General features: G+C 44.0%; 1 protein-coding gene across 1 annotated transcript in view; it reads left to right on the top strand.

The window, feature by feature from the left end:
- NECAB1 (N-terminal EF-hand calcium binding protein 1) overlaps nucleotides 1-14,002 on the top strand; it is a 1,647,431-nt gene that overhangs the window by 597,273 nt on the left and 1,036,156 nt on the right. The gene's annotated exons all lie outside the window — the stretch shown is intronic.

The raw sequence follows: 14,002 nt of genomic DNA, 5'->3' as shown, positions 1-14,002 counted from the left end.
ATTATAAATGGCTATTTCTAGTACGATTCGCCGTCCGTTCTGTACAGTGCGCTAAAAAACAGACTCCTTCCCTTTATGGCTTTCATGCATTACACATCGTACATTTTACGCAAATCAATTGTATGCTAGTTTAATAATCGTAATGCATTAGTTCATATGACCCTTGGAGAAAAACTACAGATTTCCGGGGAAAAAAAGATTAGAATGTCTTCTGATGTTCAGCCATTAAATAATAACATGTCAAAGAAAACAATCCATCCAACGGATTTCTATTGAACCTGCTTCCAGACCACCACCACAGGCCACAAAGAAGCAAGGATGGTACTGAGGGGATAAATCAAAATGAGTATTCAAAGAGGCCTGGGAAGTAAAGGGTAGTCATTCAAATTTATATGGAAAGGAAGAGATTGGGAGCAAAGAGATTGTTTAAGTTTTGGTTGCCCACCTGCAACACCACAAACCCAGCAGAAGCTGAGCTCACAAGCCTCACAGCAAACTGTTATGCACACTCAGAAGGAAGTTGAACAGGTTATACATGATAAAATGTGACAGATATTCCAATCACTGAAGGAACCGATGTAAGTGGATAATAACAAAAGTGGGGGACACAGACACGCTCAAGTACTCCATGATGGCCCCACTGCATGTCTTTGAGCTCATCAAACCCCTTTGTTACATGTTGTTTTTCACAAAGGCATTATAACCGACCTCCTATTCTGTTAAAGCCCCTTATTCTTCACAGTTCCTGTTACAGGAATCAGGTTTTCAGTTGACATTCAGTAGACACTTAAGTATTCCTTCTTATTTCAATCCAGGCCTGTTCTAAAAGTAAATATATACATCACCATTACTGTTTATCCTTCACTTGCCCCCAATATCACTACAATACTATGAGTACCCTGCTGTATTCTGCTGTGGGAAAGTGTTGTGTGTCATTGGATTTCAGAGTCTCTTGCTGGAGACAATGATTGTGAGGGAAGTGCTCTTCCCACTGCCCACTAATTCAGCTCAATCCACTTCAAAGGCTTTGCAGCATGTAAATGTCTGTTACATAAAAACGAATTCCAAGAATTGAAGGTGTCCTGTTTCTTGACACTGTCTTTAGGGATATTTGGGCCTGAATTGCTGAGGATAGCCCGCTTGACTGTTGGGGAACTAAACTGAATCCTGGATGCTGAAAAGCTGATGAGTTACAGGAACCAGAGAAGGCTGCAGAGAGAATGGGTTCCAAAACTTTTTGGATACAAGAAGGATGCAGAGAGAATGGGTTCCAAGATTTTTTGGATACAAGAAGGCTGCAGAGCGAATGGGTTCCAAGATTTTTTGGATACAATGGTGTTAGAAATGTGGGTCTCTAGTTTGCAAGAGTTTGCACCTTTGTCCAAGTAGGGACCCCTCTTCCTAGTCAGGGTAAGGGGGATACACTTCCGAAACAACCCCTGCTCACACCCTTGGTAGCTTGGCTTGAGCAGACAGGCTTATCTCAGAGTCAGTGTGTAAAGCATTTGTATACAAATACAGTAATACAGTGAAAACACTACAAATGGACACAAAACCAGTTTAGAAAAATATGTAATCTTTATCTAATCCAAAACAAGACCAAAACAATACAAATCCACAATACAGTACATAAAATATGATTCTTAAAAGGTAGAAACAGTTCTGTTCCAAGAAACTGTGGGATGTGACACTTTTACACAAAGTACCTTGGATACATCGAAAAAAGCAAGCGAAAAGGGTCACAGGGAAGGTGATGCGTTAGTTCCTTGCTCCGGGGGAGGTGATGCATCGGTTTCTTACTGCTCCGCAGGAAAGGGGATGCGTTGGTTCCTTACCGGAGAGGAGGTGATGCGTCAGTTTCTTACTGCGTGGGGAGGTGATGCATTGGTTTCTTACTGCATCCCCAAATGATGCAACAGACTTGGCGCCTCGATGTGATGCGTGATTATCTGGTACGAATCGATGCGAGAAGACCCAGGATGCGCTGTGATGATTTCAGCTACGTCTCCTTGATGCATCAGTTCTTCCACAACAGGTCCTGTGTCAGAATCTGTGCGGTTATTTCAGACATCGGACCTCAATGCATGGGATTTGTCGCATGGCAGACACTTCAGCCCCGAGCAGAAGCTGCGTTCAAAAATTCTTATCGCACCACTGCGATGCGTCGGAAACAGGCGATGCAACAATTTTCACAGTTCTTGCAGTTTCCAGCCCCAAAACAACCTCTAGAGGTCCAGAACACTGGCAGGCACATCTAAGCAGGTCAGAACTCCCAGCAACTCTGGGGAGACTGGGGATGAAGTATTTGTGTCCCTAAGACTTCAGAACAGGAGGTAAGCTCCATTTCAAGCCCTTGGAGATCTTCCTCAAGCAGGGGACACAGCACACAACAAAGTCCTCTCCTTTCTTTGGCAGAAAGTAGCCACTGCAGGCCAACCCCAGACAGCAAACAGCACAGTGGCAAAATTCCTCCTCAGTTTCTCCAGCTGTTCTCCTTGGCAAAGGTTCCTCTTGATTCCCAGAAGTGATCTAAACTTCAGGGGTTTGGGCCCCACTTTTTATAGCACAAATTCCTTTGTTCTCTGGACTCAGAGACGCTCTCTGCCCAGCCAAAACTAGTTCTGTCCTCTCTGGTGCAGCTGCCTGGCAGAAGGTGGAGACAGCATTGTGTAAGGCAGACAGGACCTATTCAGGTGCAAGGGAAATCTCCTCCCACCCCTCCAAATGCAGACCAGGCCTATTCAATTACTAGTGAGAACTCCTCCCCCTACTCTGAATGCACCCATGTCTATTCAGCCCAGCACCGACTCATTCAGGAAAGGCAGGACACACATAACCCCCCCCCCCCGGTGGCTGTCTGAGAGAATGCATCTTCCCAGCCCCAGTCACTCCAAAGCCAGACAGTCAATACACAAACCAGCAGAGGTACATAGGATGGCTAAGAAAGAAGATACCCACTTTCTAAAAGTGGTATTTTCAAACACCATATAAAAATCATATTTACTAAAAGATGGATTTTTATGTTCAGGCATACTAAACTCCATCTTTCTATCTTGTCCCAATGGCGAAGTTATATTTATAAGATGTTATAAATAAACTCCCGTTCCATCCTATGAGACAGATAGCCATTCAATAGTGAAAAACTAAATACACTGTATTTCACTATCAGGACATGTCACACATACCAGTACATGTCCTACCTTTCACATACACTGCACCCTGCCCACAGGGGTACCTTTGGCCTCCCGTAGGGGTGTTTTTCATGTAATAAAAGGGAAAGTTAGGGCCTGGCAAGTGGGCGCACTTGCCAGGTCGACATGGCAGTATGAACTGCGCACACAGGCACTGCAATGGCAGGCCTGAGTTACGTTTACAGGCTGCTCATGTGGGTGGCACAATCAGTGCTGCAGGCCCACTAGCAGCATTTGATTTACAGGCCCTGGGCACACACAGTGCACTGTACTATGGATTTACCAGTAAATCAAATATGCCAATCATGGAATCACCAATCCATAAACACAATTTACAGGGAGAACATATGCATTTTAGCACTAATCAGCAGTGGTAAAGTGCCCAGAGTCATAAAACCAACAAAAACAGGTCAGAAACAGAAGGCCACAAAGCAAAAAGTCTGGGGATAAACCCACTGGACAAGCCAGATCTAACAAATGGGATCAGAGTGGGAGCCAAAACTGCACTAACTCACTCAAATCTTTAATCCCTTAATATTTCTCTACCAAACCAGCAGATGATTTAAAATGTACTCTTCGATTTTTCTATGATTTATGACAACACACGCACTTTCAAAGAAGTTCTATTATAAACTCTGTATTTTATCACACCAACTTTGTCAAAGACAATTCAAAGTCACAGCAAGTCTGCTGCATAATCATTCAATGGTGTTTCAATCCTCAACAAACACCAGGATCATCATCAGGATTATAACACCTATCATCAGCCTAAAACCATATTAGCAGGCACTGTAAATTGAAACTGAAGAAGAAAGCAGAGTGAGTAAAACAAAAGAAATAACAGTGCTGTCCAGGTTTAGAAAAGGGTGATGTAGGTGAACTCACCTGAGAACTGTAATAACTTGAGTGTGAGAAATTGGGTTGTGGGTTGAGTGGTGTGTTAACCCTCCACAAGCAACAGATACAATCCCTGTCAGGGTATCCCACAAAAGTCACTAAATTACCCTTTGCTTAACCATCTGGTAGCTTGGCACAAAAGCAATCAGGCTTCACTTAGAGGCACTGTGTAAAGTATGAATGCAGCACACAAACAGTAATAAAGTTATAACACAATGCAGGAAAAATCCCACCACAATTTTGAAAATTAGAGTAAATTTTAATAAATTATTTGACATAAAAATGACAAACATCCAATCAGTATACCCAGAGTTAAAAATGTTTAAAGTTTAAGGTAAAAACCAGCGCCTTAAAGATCAAACCGTCAACCGCGGACATCGAGTCGTGCGAGACCGGGTCAAAGTCGGGCCTACCTTGATGGAGCGCGAGTTGGATACAAAAAGTGGATTGGGCCCAGTCGGGGCTTACCTTCAGACTTGGAAGAAATTTGAAGAAAAAGTAATTGAGAAGCTAGCAGTTTAGCAAGGCAAGGCTGCAGGTGGTGTCCAAGGAGGAGGAGTCACAGTCTGGGGCCTTTGCACAAACGTGTGGTGAAGATTTTTACGTTCGGACTTAATCTCTTTTTTGGAAGTTGGAAATCTCCAGCAAGCCAAACCTGGAGACTGTAGCCGATGAGAGTTCCATGAGGCCAGATCAGATACCCCTTTGGTGAAGGACTTATGAACAGGATTGGCTGCTGATGAGCAGGTTGGTCCCGGTCTCCTATCAGTTCTCAGAGTACTTTTTAGGCAATATTTTCAAAGTTCCAAGTTTGGATTTAGTCTATTTGGGCACCTTTAACATCACCACCAAAGATCCATGTCTGGAGGGACACTACCTAGAGGGTTAGGACTGAGCCAGGCTGGGTCCAGGTGTGGGTTGAAGATGGGTGAAGCCTTTTCTGTCCCTGAGGCTTTAATCAGGAGGCCAATCAATTAGCCCTTGGAGTCACTCTGGTAAACCTGGATTCAAACAGTGGAACAAGGCTTAAGCCGCAGGGAAGGCCTCAGAGGGTTTGAGGCAGGCTTCAGGCGGCAGAGGGGTCCTTCCAGGCAAAGCAGTACACAACAGGCCACAGCAGAAGACAGGCCTATTGGAGTCCTTCCACAGGTCCAGAAAGTGAACTGAAGAGAGGTTCCAAAGGTACTATTTTTATACCTGGTTCCTTCTTGAAGTAGGAGATGTTTCTAGAAAATTCCTTTTGAAGTGCTGGAAGCTTCCTGCTTCTCCTGGTCTGGCTCCTGGCTGTCTGCATGAACAATGCAGGGGTGACAAGTTGTTTGTGTGAAGGCAGGGCATAGTCTATTCAAATGCAAGTGGGTCTGTGGCCAGCTCTGCCTCCTCCATCCTGCCAGTGACGGCCATCCAGGCACACCAATTCCCTACATTGTGTGGCTGTCTGAGAGAAATAAAGACTGGCAACTACACCTAGTCATGGGACTCAGGACAGGCTGCTGGCAACAAATAGTTATGGCAGGAAAATGCTAACTTTCGAAAAGGGAAAGTTTCGAAATTGTAACTTAAAATCAGACTTTACTGTTAAAGAGGGTTTTAAAATACAATTTCTCAACACACCAAACATAAAGTGTGTACCTGTTCTCAATCAAACTTAAGGACTTATTAAATTTAATGAGACATCCCGATAATATCCTATGGGCGAGGTAGGCCTCACAGTAGTTAAAAACAAAATGTAGGAGTTTTTCACTACCAGGGCGCGTAAAATGGAAAAGGACATGTCTAACCTTTTAATTACAATGCACACTGCCCTATGGGCTACCTAGGGCCTACATTAGGGATGAAGTATGTGAAAAAAGGGGGGAGTTTAAGGCCTGGCAAAGGGGTTATACTGCCAAGTCAAATTGACAGTTTAACACTTCATTCAGTCTGCAGTGGCATATCTGGGACATGTTTTAAGTAACTACTTAAGTGGGTGACACAATAACCAGAGAATACTGTCCTTCAACTGCCCTGAATCGATGTGTTACTGGGTAGAATCCCACTACCCAAATGCTTCCTAACCCGCTGATTCAGGGGTAACCGGTAGCCCCTCATGGTGCATCCGTTGTCTCTGTAGGCAGGAGGACACCCGGAAACTTTCATCCCAGGCCATCCCATCTCCTCAACAAGCACTGGAGAAATGAAGTGCAGTGTTAGCTACAATTACTTCCTCCAGGAAGCACCACTCTTCAAAATCTTTATCCAGCTCCTCCAGTAATGTGCCATCGGACTCTGACTCAAATGCAAGTATGGCACTTTTCCCTACGGTGACACTTCAAACCTCAGACACCCTCATTTAAAATATTTCATCCTCTCTAGTCATACTCATGGGACTCTGTATCCTTTTTGTCACATGCCAGATGGACACCTATGACCTCCTGGTCTATTTGGGACACCTGTTCACAGATGTGTTTTGATAGTATATTTTCACTTCCATATGTTTATTTCTTTGGGCGCCCCAAGGGGGTTGGGGATCGCTTCTCTTTACGCCTCCTTTCTACTTACAGTATTGAGTGTCAGTTTCATAATGCCGCAGACCCTGCTAGCATACCCCCATAGCAGTTGCTACAATTTATGTAGTGGTTTGCTAAGTTTGCTACCCTGGTCGAAAGAACGTTCCTCGCTGGACCAAGTATTAAGGTTTTTATGTTGTGAGGGGGGGGGGTTAGTCTTCTCTCACAAAAATTGTATTATCTTACGGAGGGGGTTGGGGCAAGCGGATGGGCTACATGTTGCAAATCCCATACACATCACACCTATGCCATCTACTATAACTTCTTATAATATAGCAACATGGAATGTCAGGGGAATGGGCACAGCACACAAATGACATTGAATACATGCCCAGCTTGGGCATTTCAGGGCCCAAATAGATTACCTACAGGAAACTCCTCTGCAGAGGTCAAAACATGGACCCAAAGCTGAAAATTATGTAACCCTTCCAGTGTTACATCATAGGACACTCTTGTCACATTATGCACTTACAGTGATTTGACACCCAAAGAAATGACAAATTTGATAAGTTTATGTAATATATCAAGATTTTGTATATACATGTCCTTTATGTTGTTGATGTGTATATAAGGATTTTTTACAAATTGTACATAATTCGTCCTTTGTATATCAGTGATTGTATTATGGGTGGTACTTTAAAAAAATGAAAAATAATGACATTCAGTTACAAATAGACTTTTGTCACTTTGTGTTTTGTGGGTTCAACTCTATTCTAATAACAGACATTTGGTAGCGGAGTGATCAGCTTTTAAGTTAAGAAAAGTGCACAAAGGTCATAGATTGACAATTTTGAGGAGCCAATGAGTGACGCTTCTTTTGAAAGTATTTATAATCTATGGTATTGGGGTACCTTTATACTCTTTATAGTTTACTGATTCCCAGACCCCTAGGTCCAGAACCGGATCACTCCTTGTTAATTATAGATACCTTTTAGAAAGTTGCCATTTTCTTGTCCTAACAATTTGGTGCACGCAGCCTGTATCCTGAGTCAGGTAACTAGGTGTAGTTGGCAATTGACCTTTGTGTATTCCTCCCAGACAGTATCACAATAGAGGGCCTGGGTGTTTTCAGGATGAATCATCCTGACTGAGGGGGCAGAGCGGTCACCTGTCACACTTGCACTTTAGACTCCGCTCACACACAAAAACCTTCACACTAGCCTATTGTAACTACAGAGAGACTTGGACAAGGATAGGGAGGCAGGAAATTCCAAACACCTCTGTCTTGTGGAGGAAACTCTAGAAGCTTCTCCCATTTCAAATCTAGCACCAGGTATAAAAGTAAAATCCTCAGACCAACTCTTCAGATCACTTCTGGACCTGTGGGAGACTCAAAAGAAGGACTACTCTGCTGCCATGCTACCGGAAGGACTGCCCTGCAGCACAAAGAACTGCCCTGCTGACCGAGGAAAAAAGAATGGATCTGCTCCTTGAGTCCGGAACCACCACCGTGATTGACTGACTGACTGACTGAAGTATTTGTAGAGTGCCCGAATGCCGCGGCGTCTTGGCGCTAACAGATCCAGAAAAGAGAGAGGCAGAGGAGCAGGTTGATCTAGACAAAGAGCCAGGTTTTTAGATCTTTTCTGAAGCACGTTTTAGATTTTTGGGCACGAAGAGCTGGGGGTAGCGAGTTCCAGATTTTTGCCGCTTGGTATGAGAAGGACTTTCCCCCCCACCGGGCTTTATTTATTATGGGTTGGCAGACGAGGTCAAGGGTGGATGACCTCAGTACGCGCGGGGGGATGTATCGGGGCAGTAGGTTATTGAAGTCGTCGGGTCCCTTGCCGTGGAGAGATCTGTGGACCAGGCAGAGAGCTTTGAAATGGATGCGGCGCCTGACTGGGAGCCAATGTAGCTCTCGAATAGCCTTGGATGTGGGGTGGCGTCTGGGAATGTTTAGTAGGGCTCTGGCTGCCGCGTTTTGGATTGCCTGAAGTTTAGACAGCTGTTTTTCTCCTGCTCCCAGATAGAGGGAGTTACAGTAGTCAATGCAGGATAAGACCAGGGCTCCCATTACCGTTTTCCTAAGGGTGTCTGGGATGTAGGGAAGAACATTCCTGATCAGCTTGATGTTATGAAAGCAAGCTGAGGTCACCTGGTTCACCTGGGCTTTGCAGGAGAGTTCTTTGTCAAATAAGAAGCCAAGGTTTCTGACCTTGTCTACGGGAAGAGGGCAAGTTCCTGCTTCGGGGGGCCACCATAGGTCGTTCCAGATGGAAGTTTTATGGCCGAACTCGATGACTTCGGTTTTATCCGTATTCAGTCTTAGGAATTTGTTGCACATCCAGTTCTTAACCTGAGAGAGGCAGTTCCTGAAACATTCTGCAGTGGCGTCGATAGATTGGGAGATGAACACTATGATTTGTGTGTCGTCGGCGTAAGACACCAATTGTAGGCCGTGGGATCTGATCAGGGCAGCTAGGGGAGTGACGTAAAGGTTCAAAAGGGTTGGAGACAGTGCTGAGCCTTGGGGGACTCCGCCCGGAAGAGAGAATTCAGCGGATTGCAATCCATTCCAGACCAGTTGATTAGTACGATTGGTTAGGAAGGAGGCAATAAGGGCCAGTGCGGAACCGGTGAAGCCGAGTGACGTGAGTCTTTTTAATAGGACGGCGTGATTCACAATGTCGAAGGCCGCTGTGAGGTCTAAAAGTATCAGGGCCGATCGCCCACCTTCATCCATGGTTTTGCGAATTTTTTCAGTGGCCATAATGAGGGCTGATTCTGTGGAGTGTAGGGGTCTGAAGCCGTGTTGAGACGGATCAAGTAGCTTTTTTTCCTCCACATGACACATTATTTCCTGATTTATAGCTTTTTCCAAGATTTTTGAAGGTAGGGGCAGGCAGGAAATGGGCCGGTAGTGTTTGGGTTCAAAAGGATCAAGGGATTCTTTCTTGAGGATAGGTCTAATGCAGGCCATTTTCCAGTTTTTTGGAAATTCTCCTTGGGAGATGATTTTATTGAGCAGGGGAGTCAGGGTGTTTGCAATGGTCTCGGGAATTAGATGAAGCACATAGGGGGGGCATGGATCCAAAGGAGAGCCGGATTTTATCTGGATTAGTAAATCATGTACTTGTTGTTTTTCAAGTGCAGGGAAGCTGGGAAAGCAGGGGGGAGTTATGTCGGTATGTCCTTCTATGTTAAGAGGTATGGTGGATACCATGGTGCTAAGGTCATCATATACTGATTGTACCTTTTCTTGGAAGAAGGTGGCCATTTCATCGACGAAACTCTGATCAGGGTTAAATACTGTGTCTCGCGGGGTTTTTGTTAGGTGGGCCACAGTTTTAAAAAGTTCCCTGGAGGAATTGGCCGATTTCTGGATTTTTTCTGTGAAGTAAGCGGCCTTTGCCTGAACTATTATGGATTTGTACTCCTGTAAGGTATTTAAGTATTCAAGTTTTTTCTCACGGCTATAATCAGAGCGCCAGCTACGTTCTGCGCGTCGGCATTTAATCTTAGCAGTTTTTACCTCAGCCGTATACCATTGACCGGTAACTAGCCGTTTTCTGGGTTTCTTTAATTCAAGTGGGGCCAGCTCGTTCATTGCATCAATAATCCATTGATTAAAGTTGGAAGCCCAGTCTTCACTGCTTCTGTGGTCGAATTCGGGAGAGGTATTTTCCAGAGTCTCGGCGAGTTGGTTGGATTCGAGTTTTTTCCAGGGGCAGGAGGTTTCAGGGGGTAAGTAGCTTCTGCGCTGAATTGCAGAGTTTTTTATTTGTAAATTAAAGTAGATGGCGTTGTGATCTGACCAGGGTATGGGAGTAATGGATAAGATTTTGATGGAGTGGCAGTTGAAGAAGATCCCATCAAGGGTATGCCCTGCTGTGTGGGTAGGTTTGTCGATCAGTTGTTTCATGTCGAAGCTGAGAAAGTTATCAATGAGGGTGGCGGAGTCTGAGTCGTTCTTTAGCTCTAGATGAAAATTGAAGTCGCCCAAGATGGTATAGAAGGCTGCATCAAAGGTGGTTTCTAAGAAAGTGAGTAGAGCTTTGGTGAAGGGAGTCCTGGGTCCGGGAGGGCGGTACACCAGCAGTCCCTCAAAAATCAAATGATTATTTTCTTTGATCTTAAAGGTCATTGCTTCTGCTTCGAGTTCAAGTTGGGGGCAGGAGGTTATTTTGAGGTGCGATCGGTGGATTATCGCTATACCTCCTCCGGTAGTTCCTGTACGATTCAGGGATTCAACCGAGTAGCCTATGGGTGTGGCGGTGTTCCAGTCAGGTCCGGAGGTCGAAGAGGCCCAGGTTTCCGTTAAGAACATGAGGTCAATGCTGTTGTCATTGAGTAAGGCTTCAATCTCATGTCCAGGGCTAGCTGGCTGGTCTCTTGTTCTGAGCGACAGGGACATGAAAGCTCCAGAGATCTTCCCAGCATCTGCCCAGCTGCCCATAGTCTTCTGGACCTGCCTGTGCCCTGCAGCTATCCTCTGCTGAAGGGAGTCCTAATCCCCGAGAGATGCACCCCAGGTCCTAGACCTTTGACTGGCGCCATAGTGTACTCCTCCTGGCCAAACTGTGGGTTTCTTCAGAACAGACAAAGTGTGACGTAATTCAATGCAGTACGATGCAGAACAATGCATCGCAGCACCCTGTGATCAACAGCCTCATCGAAACTGGTGCGGCGCAATCTTCCGCATTAAGGACATAAAGTACAATTCACAGTGGAAATAACCTGGTCTCTATATCTGGCCTGAACTCCATCACAGCCAGCCTGATTTTGTCCCAATCTGACCCTGACTGTCATGTAGTTCCTATAAACCTATATAGGATCTGCGCGTTTAGACAACATAGACTGCGGGATTGGTGTTCAGACTGATTCCAGACAACCCCACCGGGTATGATTGCCTGTATACCAGCTAGCTCACAGTGCCACTAGAAACCCTTCTTGCCAAGGAGACAAAAGTTCTTGGCAACTATCGAACATGATAACTCTATCCCATCAGGGATCATGGAAACAGTGCATTACTTTTTGCTCAGCCACTCGTGCTCACTTTGTCTCAGAGATATACACAGAATAAACGGTGGGACATCTTCAATGAGCATTTATTGAACCAGCATCATTCTAGTGTAAAATAGGGGTGCTGAAACAACCATTAGACAGAAACAGATAAAAATGATTATAAGCACCAACAGAGTAAAAGGATGGTAGATTTCTACCATAGTACTAAAACAATGAATACAGGCAGGTATAAAAATACATGACAGTAAAATGCGTACTCCTACGATGCCAGCCTAACTTGATGTACCTAAGTGTACCTAGCATATATGTAGGTGTAGAGCCATGAATCCCTCTAGGATAAAGTCAACCCCGTTACCTGAAGTGAGAGACTGTGGGACCCTGTCTTGGTCTCGAGATGGACATCCCACGAGGGATGTCAGACCACTGCAAGCTGGATTGTCTGCATGTAGGAACTTCAGCATCTCACATCAGTGAGTCAGCATGGAAGTCCTGCTCTCCACTGCCTACCCCAGCATATGGTGTTTCTATACCCAAAGTGGTACCCTCAGGGGTTCTACCTTGCTGTGTCATGTCAGACTTGGGATGATGGAAGGAATGACACTTATACATAGTTATTCTGCAGGAGATGGTAGTCCTGCTGAGTTTCCAAGAATCCTCATGCATAATGGATGAGGCTAGTTTTCAGGGAAAACCCAACATCCTGTAAGCAGTACCGTAACTAAGTAAAAGGTCAGTCCCAAGAACCCTTATGTAGTGTAATGGTAGGAGAGAATATAGGTGAAAGGTTAGGTGACTACCTGAGCCTATATTGGGGTACCTATATGAAACATAACTCGACCAGATAACCACAGTTGGCGCTTTGTGCTTTTAGACACTTTACTTATGTTAAATCTTTAAAATTGTGTATCTCTAGGTCTACTGATTGGAATTTTGTTGTTTTTGTGTCAAATAATTTATTAAATTATAATCTATTTTTTCTAAATTGGTGTGAGATTTTTCTTGTATTGTCTTTTTACTTTATTGCTGTTTGTGTGCTGCATAAATACTTTAAATTAAGCCTGATAGCTTTAATCTACTGGAAGGTTAAGTATGGGTTAATTTAGTGACTTCTGTTGTTCACCCTGACAAGGATAGTGACTGTTGCTTGAGAAGGGCTTACACCCCACTCAGCCAACAACCCAATTTCTCACAACCATTCTCAGATTATTGAATTATTTATTCATGGATGTCTGCTGGGGAGCTATTATGCTTCTCTGGTGAGCTCACCTACTTTCCCCCTTTTCTGAAGCTGGACAGCAATTTTACTTATTTTGTTTTACTCACTCTGTTTTCTTCTTCAATTTCAATTTAAAGTGGCTACCAGTATGGTCTCAGGCTTTTGATAGATGTTAGAGTCCTAATGACAATCCTGGTGTTTGTTGAGGATCGAAACGCAGTCGACTGATTATACTGCAGACCAACTTTTGAATATATGATTTGTTATGACGGGCTGTGTTGCTGTTGTTATTTTGACACAAGATGATTACGTTTATCACATATGTGTATCATTTATGAAAGAGCACTGAGCACATTGTTCTGCTCTGGCATTCACTACGCCGTTTTTGTGACTTTCATTGTTTCATTGATTAAAATTGTTATTTGACTGCACATCACTTCTGCATATTCCTTCAACAAGGGACCTCTATTCCTTGATCTACCAAATAGCCCCAGGTCACTGGCAATTACCTGGTTTTCCTTGTGTTGAAAATCTGCCATCAAAGGTATGCAGCACTGTCACCTGTTATGAGTACACTGCCACCCATGCAAAATGCCAACACCCCCTCGGCTCAAGAAACAGCTCCATGCTTATGGTATGCACATCTTGCATAATCCAACAGTGACCTAGCTGAGGGCAAACCCACATGGCTATGGCTTGAGGCAAGGACAACAACGAGTCACATCATTTGAGCGTTTATAAATAAGAAATGATGACGGATACCATCGTGTTTCCAAGGAAAGAAAATTCCAGGAATAATAACATTATTAATGGATAAAATATATATGCCACACCAGAAAAAGTTTCTATCCATGGGTAGATGTGAAAGTACACCAAGAAGCAATGTTAAAAAGATTTGTTTTGTCAAACTAAAATTTCACTTTAGTGTGGAATTTTATATGATTTTTGTGTTATTATCGTCATGGTTCTTGATAAAGGAGACATCTCTGCAGGGAGAGTAAAATTAGGTTGTTCTCAGTAGGAATGATCTAATTTCTTTGTAAATAAAAGCCTCAGGGTCCTCTGAAATGCTTCTCGTCTCGAGAGGAAAAGCACTGGTCCTTTCTGAAAGATAGTGCTATGAAGAAATACTGCTTTCAGTCAAATGAGCAATCTCAGCTATAACTCCATATTTACAAGAC

Source organism: Triturus cristatus, chromosome 5_1 (assembly GCF_964204655.1).
Source record: "Triturus cristatus chromosome 5_1, aTriCri1.1, whole genome shotgun sequence".
Taxonomy (NCBI): Eukaryota; Metazoa; Chordata; class Amphibia; order Caudata; family Salamandridae; genus Triturus; species Triturus cristatus.
Note: the sequence above shows the minus strand (reverse complement) of the source record. Positions and strands in the feature narration are given on the sequence as shown.